Genomic DNA, 15,716 nt, shown 5'->3' on the forward strand with positions numbered 1-15,716 from the left:
CCCTAGATGAATACCTTCTGGAGGTCATATGTGCAACTGATGGAAAATGTCTTCAAAGGAAGAAGCATACGTTGTCTTTCCTCTTCTCCCTCCTGCTGGACGGAATGTGGCTACAAACTTGGGAATGAAAAGTGGAGAAAACCTGAATTGCATGGATTTCATCCAGCTCTAGTCTGATTAACTCCTGATTTTGTAGCCAAGGGGTGAGGTCTTGGGGAGTCCATCTAGTTTAAACCTCTGTGGTTTTGGATTTCTGGTCATTCACAGCTAAACCCACTCCCTAGTGATGCATTCCTTCAGAAGAATACTTTGCAGTCAATGAACAATTCCAGTGATCACAATTAACTAGACAAATATGTCTGGGGTATTTCCTTCCTCACATTTTTCAAATGTTCATTGTTTTGGAATCTTAAGGATACATATTAGAGGATTGGGGCAAGATTCATTTTAATACTGTGAGCAAACCAGTCAGAGGGAAACGTACATGGGTATTTCAAAAAGGTCATGGAAAACGGCATTTAAAAATAGGCTTACTTTGATGTAAACCATTTTTGAAACCCGTGCATAGTTCTTTCATAATGCACATTTTCCATGAATGACTGCCCACATATATATACACACACAATACAACCCCCCCCACACACACAAGAAGCCTTCAAACAGTTCATGAAAAATATACATATTATTTTAATTTTACTTTCTTCTATTGGCTTTTTGAAGTACACAGATGTCTTTTTAAAGTACAAAGACTTTCTATTGTCTTTTTGAAGTACACAGATGGGGGAGCTGGATGGATAATATTCCATTCAGTGTAGGGTGTGGTGAATTAGGCTATAAACACAGGTACTGTCACTGGGTGGTAGGAGTACAAAGTGATATATCCTTTTGAAAGCAGCTTGCCAATATGGATCACAACATTTACATGCTCACTCTGCTTTAACGATCTACTCTAAGGAAGGAATGTGCCCAAAGAGTGATATCCAACATTTTCATTGTACCACATTGCAAAAGTGTTTTGAACCTAAGGTGTCTAACAATAACCACATGTGTCATGAAGTGTCAGATTTAGCAGTTAACTGGAGAGCTTGCATCAGGGATAGAGTTTATGAGATTGACACCAAGGGACAGAGGTGAGGGGATGATAGGCAACGGGGGGGGGGGGGGGTCTGCCTTCCTCCCCAGCCCATAGGTCAGCCTGCCCCTAGGGAGAAGAGATTTTCCCACAGGCTCCCAAAATGTAGTTTCCATAAATGAGATATAGAGGCCAGAGAGGAGGTAGAAGACTTGGTGTAGAGCACTCTTCACTTGGTGGAGAACCTCAGTTGGGTTCACACAGAGGGATGGAGCCTGGGGGTCTGCAGCTTGGGAGCTGGAGGAGACCTGGCTTGGGGACACAAGCCAGCACTGCCCTGGTGGGTGCCAGCTGCAGTGGAGTAGAAAGGTGCTGCCTCCAAGTGGCCATGCAGATAACAAGCATTGGAAGGGCAGACAGCAGGGGAGCAGGTCACCATCTGCCAGCTCACAGAGGCCCCCAGGGAAAACTGAAATCAGATGAGTGGCTAAGATGCACACAGATATGGACACAAGCCAGTGAAATGAGTAGCCATGGGCCAGGAAATGATCAAAGTGTACAGTAGTAGGGAAAATAAGCAAATGATGGTTTGTCTCATAACGTGGGAGCCTGGTGTGCCCTGTGGATGCTCTGTGCCATTCCTGTCACCTAAGCTTGCCCCTATACCATGTGACTGAGAGCCTGGAAACCATATTTCTCAGATTCCCTTGGCACAGGGTCTGTTTAGACATTATGATTGGTGGTACTTTTTAGTTCACAAGATGGAAGAAAAGGGCGGATCATTGCTTCTGGTCTAAGTTCTAGGCAAGTGAAACCTACATTGCGGCATAGCAGGTTAAGCCACCACCTGCAATGCTGGCATCCCCTATGGGCACTGGTTCATGTCCTGGCTGTTCCATTTGCAATCCAGCTACCTGCTAATGGTCTGGGAAAGCAGCAGAAAAGGCCCAACTCCTTGGTCCTCTGCACATACATAGGAGACCCAGAAGAAGCTCCAGGCTCCTGGCTTCCACTTGGCCCAGCCCAAATCTTTATGGCCATTTGGGGAGTCAATCAGTGGATGGAAGACCTCCCTCTCCCTCTCTGTCTGTAACTCTACCTTTCAAATATATAAATTGATCTTTTTAAAAGTGGGGAGAGGGGCAGATCTAGGCACGTGTTTGGGTATACCCAAAAAGAAGCAGCTCATAGGTGCTAGGGTAGCTGAACTCAGCAGTAATGACCTCATTGCAACTTTCATGTTTCTAAATCCATGGGCCTTCTAACCATCACTCCCTTCCAATGGGAGGTATGTACCGAAATGGCATAAGCATTATGCCCCCATATTAAACTATTTCATAGTGAGAAGCAGTTAGACTGGTTTTTGTTTTAATAACCAAACCTGATTGTTACAGCACAGCTTATTGGTCAAGCAGCTAACTGTAACTCAGCCTTGGTGTAGCTCAGTGTTAGTTCATTCCCATGTTCTGTAATGAGCTGTTCAAACTTGAGCAAGTTCTCTCACCAATCTTTAGCCAGTTTCTTTGCCTGCAAAATGGATTAATAAAAGCATTTACCAATTTTTCAAAGGATGAAATACAAATGACCAAAAGTCATATGAAAAAAAAGTACTCAGGATCACTAGCCATCAGGGAGATGCAAATAAAAACCACAATGAGGTTTCACTTAAACACACTGAGGAGGGCTATAATCCAAAAATCAAAAAATAATAAATGCTGGCTAGAATGTGCAGGAAAAGTTACCCTAATACACTGTTGGCAGGCATGTAAACTAGTACAATCATTATGGAGGACAGTATGATATGACCCAGACATCCCACTCCTGGGAATTTACCCAAAGGAAATGTGAAAGAGTTATCTGTATCCCCATGCTTATTACAGTTCAATTCACAATAGCTAAGATATGGAATCATCCAGATGTCCATCAGTTGATTGCTAGATAAAGAAAATGCTGTATACATACACTATGGAATACTACACAGCTTAAAAAAGAATGAAATCCTGTCTTTTGCAACAAAATTGGTGTAACTGGAAACCACTGCGATTAGTGAAATAAACCAGTCCCAAAAAACAAATATCATATGTTTTCACTGATATGTAGTAATTAATATAGAATACAAAAAATGTATAAAAGTGAAATGCACATCTTGTGATTTGATGACTATTTTTTCCTGTTGTTTATACTCCTGTGGAATTGTTGTCTTCCTACTTTTTTACTTATTGAATATTATGGATAGTGATATATTAAGCATGTGATTATAGAGTGGATTGAAATTATGTTTTTACAAAAATTAAAAAAAGAATAAAAAGGTAATGAAGGAGGGGGGATTAATGGAGGAAGGAAGAGGGGGAGAAAAATATGATCATCCTCTTAGAATTGCACCTGTGAAATACATAAAATCCATTCTTTTTATATTAATAAATATTTAAAATCAAGCAAAAAAGAAATACAAAAAAATGCTTACCTCATAGAAATGTCACATGGGTTAAATTGCTTGATATAGGGAGTCTTCAAGAAGCTCATATAAAACACATATTATGAAAAATTATGCATAGATTTTCAAAATATTTTTGCACCAAAATTATATCTTTTAATTTTATTTTTCATGAACTGTTTGAAGTTCCTTAATGTATTGGGACCCATAAACATTAGGTATCATCATTAATGAATATTGTACAACAACTCAGTTAAAGTTGTATAATAATAGGTAGGAAAAAGGAAGGAAAATTGCATATATAGTATAATTTCAGCTATCTGAAATACACACATGGAAATGCACAAAAATATTTTCTCTCTAGGTGATTGTTGTACAGATGATTCTATTTTCTTCGGTATATTTTTCTATTTTAAAAATTATCTACAATAAGTATATATGTACTATTTTGTAAAAAGAATAACAGAGAAGCCACACAATTCAGAGACTGACGTTTAACATAGCAGTTAAGAGGCCCACATACCATACTGCACTGTCTGGGTTCAATATCTACCTCCAGTTCCTGATTCCTGCTTTCTGATAATGCAGAACCAAGGAGGCAGCAGGTGATAGTTCAAAAATTGGGATTCCTCCTACCCACATGGGAGACATGAACTGAATTCTAGCCATTGCAGAAATTTGAGTAATGAATCAGCAGATTGACTCTCCCTGCCCCCCACGCACGTGTGTATTAAAAAGTCCATATATAGGGGCCAGTGCTGTGGTGCAGCGGGTTAATGCTCTGGCCTGAAGCGCTGGCATCCCATATGGGCGCTGGTTCAAGACCCAGCTGCTCCACTTCCAATCCAGCTCTCTGCTATGGCCTGGGAAAGCAGTAGAAGATGATCCAAGTCATTGGGCCCCTGCTCCCATGTGGGAGACCCAGAAGAAGCTCCTGGCTCCTGGCTTCAGATTGGGCAACTCCAGCCATTGTGGCCAATTGGGGAGTGAACTATCAGATGGAAGACCTCTCTCTCTTTTTCTCTCTCTCTCTCTCTCTCTGCCTCTCCTCTCTCTGTGTAACTCTGACTTTCAAATAAATAAATAATTCTTTGAAAAATCCATATATATATATATATATATATCTCCACACCTCACCATAACCCAGAAAATAAACACATTGTGCAAAGAAACACCCCATTATTGGAGAGTGATCCAACATGGGAAGTGAGATACTCAGCAGACTCATAGAATGGCAGATGTCCTAAATAGCACTCTGGCCTCAGAATCAGCCCTAAAGGCATTCGGATCTGGCTGAAAAGCCCATGAGAGTATTTCAGGCATGGAAAGCCAAGACACTCTGGCAAAAGATCTCTGCGAGTGAGATCCCAGTGGAAAGAACAGGTCTTCAAAGAAGGAGGTACCTTTCTCTGAAGGGAGGAGAGAACCTCCACTTTGACTATGACCTTGTCTAAACAAGATAAGAATTGGAGAACTCAGAGGGCTTCCATAGCCTTGGAAACTCATGACTGGAGCATAGGGAGACTACTGATGCCATAGACAGGAGTGTCAATTGGTAAAGTCAACAACAGGAGTCACTGTGCACTTACTACTCATGTAGGATCTCTGTCCTTAATGTGCTGTACATTGAGACTTAATGCTATAATGAGTATTCAAACAGTATATTTCACTTTGTGTTTCTATGGGGGTGCAAACTGTTGAAATCTTAAAGAAACACCCCATTATTACTGTGTTGTTGGCATCTGATATTCACCATATTTTTAGCTCCTTTCCCACCAGCCTAAGAGCAAGTAAACATTGATAACTCCAGATCTGGGAACAGTAAAGCCTCCGCTAATGGAATTTGCAAAAGGTGAACTCTGGAAAAGCAAATGAGTTTGTGAAATTATTCTGAAGAAACTCTTTCACACAATGCAATTGGAGAAGAAGCTACTTTGGGGAAGATGATATATGGTATTCCATTTAAGAGAGGCGTCAGCAGTTTCTTTGTGTTTTATTAGCCCTCTGATTCTTGTCAGTCTCTTGGATAGTTTGTAAGATGAGGGTAGCCATATCTCCAGCTTTAGCCCTCCTTAGTGCACAGCATCAGTATTAGTAGTGTCCCCTTTCACTTTCAAAAGGGGTTTAGTTTAGATGAGTATGTATATCTGTGTCCTACACAAGAACTACCCAAACAGCATGAGCCTTCGTGTTTTAATAAAGGTCTGTATGCAGCAAACTGCTTCAACTTGCTCCTAAAGGCTCAAGAATAGCATTGGTTTGGTTTGATTTGGCTGTTTTGTTTTTATGAGCTTCCTGACTTGAGAGGATGCAGCTCATTTCCATCATACCTTACATCTTTCCTTTCTCCAACCAAGACACCTCCTCAGGTACCTCTTCAAAAATGAGTATTGCATTGAAGAAAATATTTCTTGTATATCTGTATTCATATCTGTACCTATGTAGCATGGCTGCCTGCTAAGAAATTCCAAGAATGCATCTAAGTGTCCACAATCATGTCTTATTCTCTACATCACCAGAGCCTCATAAACAGCAATTTGTAGAAGTGCAACAAACCTTCATGAACTGATTTGAACTTGCCTTGAGGTACTAACAAAGAGATGATACAAGAATCCATTACTTAGACTTCTTCATTAATCACGTTCATGAATGTTTTCTTCCAACCAACATCTTGAGAAGAAACATTTTCTTGGAAATTTTCACTTTTTTTAAATTTCCTTTTTATGTCTTCATTGTACCTGGAACTGGGTCAATATACAGCAGAGCTATCATCCATCACATGAGTCACTTAGCTGTACACTAGTATAAATAGACAAAAGATCATTACAACAGACACCGTATTTTATGCTTACAATGTAGAGTAGAAGAAAAATATGTGGATATCATGATATTTTTGCTTGTTCGCTTGCTTACTGTATAATCTGTGTAACCTACATCCTCATTCCACTCACATTACCTGGGCCTCCTTTATGTGTCTACACAAGCTTGTGACTATCTTAGTTTCAAGTTGGTGTGCTGGTTTATTTGAGGAAAGTGCGTAAAAGTTGGTCTAAAGGTAAAGATGATGGCATTCATCATTTAAAAAACCCTATAAGCATGCTTGGAAATTTAAGCAACAAGACCACTTTGTATATTAGGTGCTAGGTGAGTGCTATAGAATCTTAAAGAGGAAAAAGAGCAAACAGGCTTTGGAGTCACAAGGAGAGGACTTATGGAGGAGGCGTGACCTAGGTCCTAGATATTCAACTGATCCGGATTGCTCCTCTGGACTGGATAACACTATGCAAATGACGCCTTAAATCCCTAGCAGAAGATCTGGGCCCCCAGTGATGCACAAAAGCAGCAGGAGATTCCCATAGCTCAGAAGTAAGAGTCCCCTGAACATGGTTCAGGGATATCTCTCAATGATGGGATAGTGGATGACTGTGTGAATCGTGGTCTGGATGAGCCCTTGACAACCCACACATTCACCAGCTTTACTCACATCTACTAAAACGTAGATTTACTCCATGGTAGGAATGCCAGGGGTTGTGGGGAAAAGATGGCCCCAAACGATTGCCTAATCCTTGTGAAATGTGCTTGAACTTAATACTAAGTAGAGACTTGAACAGACAAAAAAAAAAAAAGTTGTCTCTTGCCTTCTCTTGTTTATGAACTAAGATGTTTACCTGCTCTCCATGTCTCTATGACAGCCTCACAAAATGACAGTCATCAACTGTGTATGCTGCTGGCTTGGGAAGGGACCAGGACAAGCACTTTTCTCCAGGGCCTGTCACCAGTCCTGATGTGCATGTGACTAAGCTGAGTGACTTGTAAGATGAGGTACGAGGGAGGGCAGAAAGAACGCCAAAGACTTTGAGTCATGGAGTCCCACCAGTCTGGGCACTTTCCTCTTGCCAAAGTGAACTTGTTATGAACTTAGCTAATACAAATTTTTTTTTTTTTTTTTTTTTTTTTTTTTTTTTTTTTTTTTTACAGATAGAGTTAGACAGTGAGAGAGCTACAGCCGGAGCTACGCTGATCCGAAGCCAGGAGCCAGGTGCTACTTCCTGGTCTCCCATGCAGGTGCAGTTGCCCAAGCACTTGGGCCATCCTTCACTGCCTTCCCAGGCCACAGCAGAGAGCTGGACTGGAAGAGGAGCAACCGGGACCAGAACCCAGCACCAGCTACTACAATTTGAACTGCACATTTGGGTGGTAACTCTCTGAAGAGGAGCCAGTTTACCTGTCAGTGTGTTAATTTAGCCATTAGCCTCAGCTACTCCTGAGCCAGATGAACAATTTTCCCATTGGTGCTGAATTTGACATTTCTGTTCCCAATCTAAGCATAAAGGAGGTGTTGGAGCAGACATGATGGCAAAGGATGGCAGAACAACAGACATTCCAGAAATCAGTATGCATGATGCCTGCGTTCATAAACCTCACTGACACTGGCTATATAATCACACAGTTTCAAAAACAAGTACATATTCTTTGCTTTTGAGGAAAGATTACATGAATCTGATTGGATTTACATGCCAGTCTTTCCTACCAACAGCAGTCGGTTAGGTAATTTCCTACATGGAAAGCTCCTGCCCTGTGAAAGGAGGGCCCACCAGAGCAATGACATAACAGCAGAACTGACCTGCTCTCAAAAACATAAAATAGGCCGACCGTGTCACCATGAATCACCTTTTCTCTACTCCTTCAAAATAAGAGTTGGCCAATCCAGTTCAAATCACCCATGAATCACTTTCAGGTGTCTACTGGATCAGATTTTAAAAATCTCACTAAAATCAAAATTATTGAGTGCCATTGGTGATTTGTCCCCTTTCCCAACATCTCAGGATCATAATGGAGCCTACTAATCATAGCTACTGGCCACTTGCTCTCCAGAAGTGAAGGCAAAAGCTTATACTACACTGAGGCAGGACAGAAATTGAAAATGTCAGCGCACATTTTCATTTTATGTTTCATTGTTTTTATTTGTCTTGTGTCTGTATACTGCAAAGCAATCAATCTCTGAAAGAGGCTTCCAGGATTACTCCAGAGAAAATTATTACCGGTATAGATGCTTTATATAGCTATAATTTTACTTTATTTTGTCTTTTTGTTTATCCAATCAAATGAATCAGTAATATTATCTTAAGGAAACCTCTGATCATATTATTTCATATGTTTAACATAAGGCATGAAATTACATATAATCCCAATTCTATTTTAAGAAATCACAGAGCATGGGGAAATAGCAAAATGGAGACAGAAACAATTCTATGAAATCGAAAGGCTTCCATAGCCTTGGCAGCTCATGACAAGAGCCTAGGGTGATTACTGATGCCATAAACAAGAGTGTCAATTGGTAAATCAACAACAGGAGTCACTGTGCACTTACTCCCCATGTAGGATCTCTGTCCTTAATGTGTTGCACTATGTGAATTAACAGTATAACTAGCACTCAAGAAATACTTTATACTTTGTGTTTCTGTGTGGGTGCAAACTGTTGAAATCTTTACTTAGTATATACTAAATTGATCTTCTGTATGTAAAGATAATTGAAAATGAATCACGGCCGACACTTCAGCTCACTTGGCTAATCCTCTGCCTGCAGCTCTGGCACTCCGGGTTCTAGTCCCAGTTGGGGCGTCGGATTCTGTCCCGGTTGCTACTCTTCCAGTCCAGCTCTCTGCTGTGCCTCAGGAAGGCAGTGGAGGATGGCCCAAGTCCTTGGACCCTGCACCCGCATGGGAGACCAGGAGGAAGCACCTGGCTGCTGGTTTGGATCGGCACACCAGCCGTAGCAGCCATTTGGGGAGTGAACCAACAGAAGGAAGACCTTTCTCTCTGTCTCTCTCTCACTGTCTAACTTTGCCTGTCAAAGAAAGAAAGGAAGGAAGGAAGGAAGGAAGGAAGGAAGGAAGGAAGGAAGGAAGAGAAAGAAAATGAATCTTGATGTGAATGGGATGGGAAAGGGAGCAGGAGATGGGATGGTTGTGGGTGGGAGGGAAGTTATGGGGGGCAAAAAGCCACTGTAATCCAAAAGCTGTACTTTGAAAATTTATATTTATTAAATAAAAGTTAAAAAAAGAAATTTATAATGGCTAGATTACAGAATTTTTTTTTACTTTTGTGTATTATCTAGGTTTACTATTATAATCATAATTTTACCTATTATGTCTTGGGGGAGGAAAATAAATGTGTAAGTAGCTTCAAGAAAAAACAGTACTCCAAGACCATATACTCTTTAGGAACAGTGTTGAATTGGAACACAGAGAACTAACTAGGAGTAAGATAAATGAGAACTAAGATTGAAAAGAATCTGTGGTTTATATAAAACTAAATAATAAAGGTTTATCCCAGCTAAATCAAATAATGCTAGAAAATGGAATGTTTCTAAACTCTACTAATTCTTTGTCTTGAAGGTTTTCATGTGCATGTGTGTACATGTCTGTGCATTTGTGCACATGTATGCAATGTGTGTGCATGTGTGCATATGCGTGCATGCATGTGTGTATGTGTGTGCATGTGGGAGGGGTGTTTCACTATGTCCCCAAACATATTGAGTGCCATTGACAACAAACCTGAACATTAATGTTCCTTAAAACTGGATTTCGAGCACTGCAAACATCACACCACAAAAATTAATGACAATTAATGACAATTAATTTCAAAAGAAAGATGTTCAGGCTTTAACATCTCTGCTCTAATTATGTAAAGGGAGCTAACTTGCTTGGAGCACCTGCTCTGTGCGAGATCCTGATGGACATGTTTTCTCCAGCACTTCATACACAGCTCATCCCAGAGGTAGATTAAGTAGCCTCCTTGCAATTTCTTGCTGCTTCCAAACCACCGCTTCTCTTTTAACCAGACCTTCTCTACATGGATATTTTGAAGCTAAGATCATGTGACAAAACTCTCAGATATCTCTCCCTGTTGGAGATCTCCACAGATTTTAAGTTTCCAGTGCTTGTCTTACATCATTGCTGCTGCTATAATTCTTGCCGATTTCAATACCCATGGTGACTATTATTTTCAAGTACTGGATTGATCTTCTGCCACATTTTTTCCCCTCACCACCATGGCCATGCCCATCATCATAATATACTGGCATCTCAATCTTCATCTTGGCTCCCTGCCAGTATGCTCTATCTTTGTATTTTTTAAATTCTTTCCAGTACCCTGAATCCCAACAATTGTTCAACCCTTCCATGACCCCAAATATATTGACTTTACCAGCTTTTCATTGATGGTCATGCCTAACTTACTTTCTTTCCCAGCTTAGAGTCGATGACACAACACCATTAACTTCCTTGCATACACTAAAAACATCCTTCCTCAACTCTGCTTTCTTCAGTCTAAACCACATTTCTCATATTCAATAGTTTTGCCAACCCCAGGTGTCAACTTCTTGCTTTCTTCTCTTTCTAAGCTAACAATATCTTTCTCTCCTCCTTTTCATCTCTTTTTTAAAGATTTTTTTTTATTTGAAAGGCAGAATTAGAGAGAGACAGAGACAGAGATCTTCCATCTGCTGGTTCACTTCCCAAATGGCCTCAACCTGGACAGGCCAGGCCAAAGCCAGGAGCCAGGAGCTTCATCCAGGTCTCCCATGTGGGTGGCAGGGGCTCAAGCACTTGGGCCATCTTCTGTTGCTTTCCCAGGCTCATTAAGAGGGAGCTGAATCAGAAGTGGAGCAGCTGGGACTCGAATCAACTCCCATATGGGATGCCAATGTTGTAGGCAACAACTTTACCACCATACCACAATGCCAGTCCCTCCTTCTTTTTATTCTTAACTGATAACATTGAAAAAATTAACATCAATCAGAGGTAAGCTCCCACATACTCCTTCCTACCATATCTACCAACCCATCTACAAGTCTGTTTATAAACTCCACCATTTTGCACTCACAATGGATCTAGCCCTCATGCTCCTTAATACAGGCTTGCATTCACTGGCTTTTCTAAGCCAATGGAGAAACTGAATGTGGCAGAATCATTTAATGGTGATAAAAAATGACCAGGTTTCTTTGCAAAGCAGTTTTTCATTGTCTTAACAAGTTGAACACATAGGGTAAGAACACGCAATTCCACTCCTAGGTATCAATTCAAGAAGAGTGAAAATATAAATTCACACAATGACTTGTTCATGAATAGTCACAGCAGCTGTGACTATTAGTCACAGCTAATAGTCATTAGGAGTTTTATGGCTAATATGAATATTAGCTAATAATATAATAATAATAATATTCATATTAGCCATAAAGTAAGACAATTCAAATGTCCATCAATTGGTGCATAAACGTGTAGTATGTTCACACAATGGAATGCTAATCAGAAACTCTCCCATGGAATAATGTGGATGAACTCAAAGCATACAACACTAAGTGAAATGAGCAAGACTCAAAATATTGTATGCCCAGGAAAAGCAAATCCATCAAGACAGAAAGTAGACTATTGCTTGCCTCAGACTGGGAGTGGGAGAAGAAATTAAGTGCAACTTAGAATGTGGAATCTTTTGGGGGAGATGGAAATATCCTAAAACTAGATTGTGGTGATGACCACACAACACTGTACATTTACTGAACATGTTAATTGCACATTTAAAACAAATGGGGGCAGTGTGCATGTGGCGAAGCATAGAAAGTCTGCACTTGGGAAGTCCATATCCCGTATCAGATTACCTGGTTCAAGTCCTGGCTACTCTGTACTTCCCATCCAGCTTCGTGGTAATGCTCCTAAGAGACAGCAGATGGTGGCCGAAGTACTCGGGCTCCCACCATCTACGTGGGAGACCTGGATGGACTTCCTGGATCAGGCTTTTGTCAAGCCTGGCCCTGGCTGTTGTAAGCATTTGGGGAGTGAACCAAGTAACTAAAGATGTTCTCTCTCTCTCTCTCTCTCTCTCTCTCTCCCCCTCCCTCCCTCCCTCCTTCTTCCTTCCCTCCCTCCTTCCCTCCCTCCCTCTTTCTTTCTCTTTCTGTCAATCTGCCTTTCAAACAAATAATAAATAAAAATAAATTTAATGGTGGTAGGTATATGGTGGAAGTGGTTAAGACACCTGCATCCCATATCAGTGCCTGGGTTTGAGTCCTAGCTCCATTCTCAATGCCAGCTTCCTGCCAATATACTGCCAGGAAGGCAACAGGTGATGGTTCAAGGAGTTGGGTTTCCGCCATCCATATGGAATACCCAGATTGAGTTCCAGGCTTCTGGCTCCTGCCTGGCCTACCCTGGCCATTGTAGGCCAGTATTCTCTCTCTCTCTCTATTGCCATTTCTATCTGTATCTGTATCTCTGTCTCTATCTTTCTCCCCCTCAAACTAAAAAGTAATTAAATAGCATAAAATGAATGTGGTTTTTGTATGTAAATTATACATCAACAAAGTTATTTAAACTATGTTTTGAAAATTATGATTGTGATCATTATTGCTACCTCTCCTGCTAACCACTCCAGCCACTTTGGTCTTTTGCCTAAATCATTTTAATAGCCTAACAGGAAATTCTGTCTATACCTTTGACCCTTCAGAATCAATTCATAAAAGTAACAGAAATATCTTTTAAAAATATTTTTAAAAATTTGTCTTGGCTACATTCAAACAGCTCTGATGATTCCTCTTCTACTCCAAATACTCTGCCAAATCCTCCCACGACCAAAAAGGCCCTGCATGCTCTGTTCTTTGAGCCCGCTGAGTTCCCTTCTTCGGCCCTGTCACATCAGCCCCAACCACACAGGCCTTCTTGCCACTTTTCAATATATCAACCATATCCCTGCTTGCAACATTATTCCTCTGCCTAGAATGCTATTCTTTTTTAAAAAGATTTATTTATTTATTTATTTGAAAGGCAGAGTTACAGAGAGGCAGAGACAGAGATAGAGAAAGGTCTTCCATCCACTGGTTCACTCCTCAGGTAGCTGATCCGAAGCCAGGAGCCAGGATTTTCTTCTGGGTCTCCCACATGGGTGAAGGGGCCCAAGGACTTGGGCCACCTTCCATTGCTTTCCCAGGCCATAGCAGAGAGCTGGATCAGAAGTGGAGCAGCCGGGACTCAAACCAACACCCATATGGGATGCCGGCACTGCAGGTGGTGGCTTTACTCGCTACACCACAGCATCAGCCACCTAGAATAATATTCTTTTTTTTTCTTTTTTTGGACAGGCAGAGTTAGAGAGAGAGACAGAGAGAAAGGTTTTCCTTTTCCGTTGGTTCACCCCCCAAAATGGTGCTACGGCCAGCACGCTGCCCCAATCCGAAGCCAGGAGCCAGGTGCTTCTCCTGGTCTCCCATGCAGGTGCAGGTTCCAAGCACTTGGGTCATCCTCCACTGCCTTCCTGAGCCACAGCAGAGAGCTGGACTGGAAGAGGAGCAACCGGGACAGAATCTGGCACCCAACCAGGACTAGAACACAGGATGCCGGCACCGCAGGCAGAGGATTAACCAAGTGAGCCGCGGTGCTGGCCAGAATATTCTTTAAAATATTTTCATAGTCACCCTTTGTTTTTTATTTTATATTTATTTGAGAGGTAGAGTTACAGACAGTGAGAAGGAGACACAGAGAGAAAGGTCTTCCATCTTCTGGTTCACTCCCCAAATGGCTGCAACAGCCAGAACTGAGCCGATCTGAAGCCAGGAGCCAGGAGCTTCTTCCAGGTCTCCCACATGGGTACAGGGACCCGAGGATTGGGCCGTCTTTTACTTTTACTTCTTTCCCAGGCCATAGCAGAGAGCTGGATTGGAAGAGGAGCATCCAGGACTAGAACCGGGGTCCATATGGGATGCTGGCTCCGCAGGTAGAGGATTAACCCACAGCGCCACAGCACTGGCCCCCATAGTCATCCTTTTGCTTCACTCAAATCTCCTGTATATTATCAGAGAAGACATCTCATCCCATATTATATTTAAAAGAGAACACCACTCATTACTCCTTTCCCCCCACATTTGCCCTATGCTACTGCTCTGCTTTACTTTTCTTTATAGTATTTATCACCTCCTGGTGCATTTTGACTGGGTTGTGTGTGTGTGTGTGTTTGTTGTTCCCCACTATAATTCTATCTAGAAAGGAAGTTCCATAATGACAGGATCTTACCTCTTATTTATTTTGTTCTTCGCTATATCTTATTTGATTCCCACAAGCACCATGTACTTTAGTTCTTTGTATTTATGGAGGAAGACAATGAAGTTCAGGAAATTTATCACATTATGGAAATGCATACAGCCAGTGCTTATCCAAGCTGTAACTTGAGGCCAGAGCTGTCCGACCCCAATGCCATGGATCCATAGGCACTGTACCAAGTCCTACAATCAATACACCAAGACAGTGTCTCAACTAGACCCCACCAAAGTTCTGTTTGTTTCGCTTCTCTGAAACCAGAGTTAATGAACTTATGACTGAATCCCTTGAGTTTTTATAATCAGTAAGATTTATTTAGCAAAAACATGAGATGTGGCTGCAATGTTGCAGTTCCTTCACATCTGTTCTAACCAGTAAAAAAGCCAGCCTCCATTATCCTATAATCAAAAATAAGCACATTTCAGAAAATTAAAAATTCTGTGCACTCATATAAATCCAATTTAGCATCAATATTAGAAGAGTAGGAATCTATAAGATGGATGGCACCAATTCATCACAATCTCTTTCTTCCTCTGCAGCATAATATATTACATCTTCATAGAAATCTGTGATTTATTTGTGTAATCAGGGGATAGCTACACCTCTTTGAATTGCTTTTCTGCTCATAAGCTTAACACACAAAATGTAATCAAGAAAAGCATAAAATACTTATTTACATTTAAGCCCATCTCAATGGGCTTAAATTGTTTTTGCTGTTAAATTTCTTCTATATATTAGGAATCCTCCAAATGTGCAGGTGTAACCTCAGGACACTCTGAGCATGTTTGTGTTAGGGAGATAGAAAGGAACAAAAGAGGAAGGTAGTCCCCAGGACAGTGGCAGCATGGCACTTTCCAGAACACACTCAGGAAAATATTGCTAAGCTCCCACGGTACGATTATCCTTTTGTAAGTTCAGAAGAGACAGAGATGCTGCGATCTGCAAGGTTCATGCCAATCACTCAAAAAGGCCAGAAAGAATATTCTCCCCAACTCCTCTCCTGAGCTCCAAAATGTGAGAAAGAAGAGGATGGATCAGAGACTGGAAATCGTCACTACGTTTACCTCTAGAGGTGAGAGTAAACCTCCTGCAGCCAACCAATCCCAACTGCAGACTGGAGCTT

Source organism: Oryctolagus cuniculus, chromosome 7 (genome assembly GCF_051225735.1).
Source record: "Oryctolagus cuniculus isolate XC-2025 breed Fujian yellow rabbit chromosome 7, ASM5122573v1, whole genome shotgun sequence".
In the NCBI taxonomy this organism is placed as follows: domain Eukaryota; kingdom Metazoa; phylum Chordata; class Mammalia; order Lagomorpha; family Leporidae; genus Oryctolagus; species Oryctolagus cuniculus.